Genomic DNA, 3841 nt, shown 5'->3' on the forward strand with positions numbered 1-3841 from the left:
AACCTGTCAATGTGTGACTTCATTTATAAGACATGAGTGCACGCAGGTCTTCCATCTTTATGTTTCATTACAAGCAGGGCTTGAGTGATCTTGAACTTTTCAAGTCTTCGAGTTTGTGAGTCAGGGAGAATAATTGGAGGAGGTGGAAGAAGAGAAGTATGATTTCCATGAGATTTGGAAAGATCGTAGTTGTCTGAACCAGACATCTATAATGGGAGAAATTCAAGTTAGTTGATTTAAGTCCTTAATAAAACACCCAATATGAAATATTAAGGCTAGGACCCAACACAATATTTTGTAACTTGGAAGAGGGATGCCATAATCAAAGTTACAAAATATTTGAAGGTAGGCAAAAGACGATTCACCAATTTCCACCATGAAAAACGAAATAATTTATTAGGTTTTAATTGGATTTGAAACTCCTAGATCTTTTGAGATTCATTGAACTTTTCAATGGCATGTTTCAATCTCGATTGTGCCCTCCAAGTTTAGTGAATGGGATGTCGAGGATCACAAAACAAGGTGCGAATAACCATGCAAATATACTTGGTACTCTTAATTTTAATCACCTAATCGATGTGTCGGTTAACCACACACGCTCCGTCGATTCTATGATAAACCTCAAGCCACCCTTTACCAACCTTGTTAAATTCAAGTTAGTGTGTCGGTTAGCCACACACACTCCACTAATGACTTACGCAAATTGCAAAGTGTAATTTCATGGGTTAGCACCAAATTCACATTTTCCTAAAGTAACTAAGATTGGGAATTTATAAAAGGTTTAGTTACTGTATATTTATCATTATACTTATAATGAAGGGAGAATTAGAGTCCTATCAAACTCGTTCAACTAACGACCCTCCACCAGTCAAGGAAGCGGTGGGTGAGAGTGGACACCCATTAAGCTGCCATTTTATAGGCAGCAACCTTATACCCCCTTATAGGTCAGCTTCGTGAATGAGGCCTACTAACGGTAAGACTGACTTGATCTTATATATATATATATATATATATATATATATATATATATATATATATATATATATATATATATATATATTTATTTATTTATTTATTTATTTAACTTATAATACTATAAAGTATAAGGATTGAGTTTTAACTTTTAAAACTCTAGGGTTTGAAATTAAAGTGCGTGTGAGAGTTTACAAATTCCAAAACTTGAGGGAAAGTTTTGAACAATTCAAAAAACCTTTGGATTTTCATAACTTATGACTTTAATTAGAGTTTTAAAAACTTTAACGAAGAGACTCTTGAACATCCATAACTTGAGGACAAGTTATGGAGTTCATAAAACAATTTATGATGAAAAAGACTCTTCAAATGTGTAACCTATGAATTTTAATGGATCTTTAAAGGAAATGACTTTTGGTAATCCATAACTTGAGGAAAAATTATGGACTCCATCAAAACATTTAGATCAAGAATTAACTAACAAACAATTTCGCAAATAATTCCTATGATCTACCAAAACTCATAAGCGTATGAACAATCATATCGACAATTTCAAGAATTACATAAACACATATAAAACATGAAATTTTGATAATAACCTTGAAATTGGTTTACCATAATCATTACCACATCAAAAACATGTTTTATAAGTCCAAAACAATTTAAGGTAATGATTGTAGACCAATTCCAGCCTTAAAACTCGAAGATATATGTTGTCAGGAGGTCCAACTCATCGAGTGCATGAACCAACTCGATAAGGTGGATGAATTTGCACATGGACTCGTCAAGTCTTTTAATGGAATCATCGAGTCAGCTAACCAGACAACATATAAACTTCGATTTTCAGCCTATATCAGCAAATATAATTGAATACAAGCCTAGGCTCTGATACCACTGATGGGTTTTGAGCATTCTAACACTCATATGGTGTACATGCAACCCTATAAACCTTGGATCTATGTTTTCTCTATTATACATGCAAATACTTAATATTACAAGGTTTTAATCCTAACTAGCATAATATGACGCAACTATACTACAAAGCCTAGTTAGATGACATACCTTTTGATGGAGCTTGAAGTCTTGAACCTTTAAGAGCTTAGCACCCCAAGTGTTGCACCTCAAATGGAATCACAAAACACCAAAATAACTTGGAATAACTTGAGAATAAAGATATTTATGTTCACACTTGAAATTGACCCATTCTTGTTTTCTCACACACTCTAGTGTCCATTTCATGAACCAAATACCGCTTTATATAGCGTGGATGATTAGGGTTACATTCATGTAAACCCTAATACCCATGACGTTTCATTTCATAGGATCCATGGGTTAAAAACTCCATGGACTATCCATGCAAGCTTAGCCCAACCTAAATGAACTTGGCCCATCATATATATAAGAGTCCATATTTAATTAGTTATTTTTTATCACTAAATTAATTCTAAATTAATTCTTAATCAATACTAATTAAATAATACGATTTAATATTAATATATTAGAACTTATAATATATTAATATAAATCACTAGTATCCTTTTTCTCATTTTGTCTATCCAATTGTTCCGATGCCATGCAACCCAAATGGACCATGCTAAATCGGGTCAAGTACATACCAATTATAGTTATAAACTTAGACACTAATCCAACAAGGAGTAAGAGACAAATTGGACTTTGTGAAAGTACCTACTTGAAAAAAGTGCTAAATAGGTTCAACATGTAGGATTCCAAGAAAGGTGACTTACCGATCCAGAGTAACGCTAAACTGAGTAAGACTCAGAGCCCGAGTACAGAGGATGAGATAGCTGAGATGAGTCGAGCACCGTATGCTTCCGCTCTAGGCTCGATCATGTATGTTATGACTTGTACTCGCCCTGATGTGGCCTTTGCTTTGAGCATGGTCAACATATATCAAGGGAACCCTGGCAAGGCTCACTGGACTACAGTAAAGAATATTCTCAAGTACCTACGGAGCACTAAGGATTAGGTTTTTACCCTTGGTGGGAGTGATGACTTGAGAGTAGTGGGGTATAGTGATGCTAGCTTTCAGAATGATAAGGATAATTTCCGCTCTCAGTCGGGCTGGGTATTTACCCTAAATGGAGGAGCAATTACTTGGGAAAGTTCCAAGCAAGAGACAGTAGCTGATTCAACTTGTGAATCAGAGTATATAGTAGCAACTGAGGTGGCGGAAGAGGCAATATGGTTGAAGAACTTCATTGGAGACCTTGGAGTTGTACCAACTATAAAGAAGCCTATGGAGATTTTCTGTGATAACGAGAGTGAGGTTGCCTTAGACAAGGAACCAAGGGATCATGGCAAATCCAGGCACATCGATAGAAAATACCACTTCATTAGACATCGAATAGAAGGACTCCTTGTGGCAAAGAGGGTATCATCGGATGAGAACCTAATAGATCCCCTCACGAAGGGACTGTGTAGGGTTAAGCATTTACAGCATGCGAGACACATTAGGCTAAAGGATGATATTAGTTTTAGTAATCATATAACGTTCGAAACTTGTAATAGTTAAAATGTAATTGACATTTGATGTTTAAATAAAAGGTGTTTTTATTTACTAGTATGGTACCGTCTTGTGTCAATTATTTACTATTATTTCATTTTGCATGTTTTGACTTCCAGAATAATTATGTTATGGTATATCATATTATTTAAACTGTCCATAGTCGATCATACTTTGGAAGTAGGTATTGAAATAAGACTGTCATGAATTGGGTTTGTAGATTTGTCTAAATTGTATTGGACATAACAATTATTGCTGCAACATTCATGAGTGCTCATAAGTTCTGAGTATTGGATTCAACCCACACTCACTTGTATCACTTCATGGAATTTATCTCGAGTGATC

Source organism: Lactuca saligna, chromosome 7 (assembly GCF_052625555.1).
Source record: "Lactuca saligna cultivar CGN05327 chromosome 7, ASM5262555v1, whole genome shotgun sequence".
NCBI classification, from domain to species: domain Eukaryota; kingdom Viridiplantae; phylum Streptophyta; class Magnoliopsida; order Asterales; family Asteraceae; genus Lactuca; species Lactuca saligna.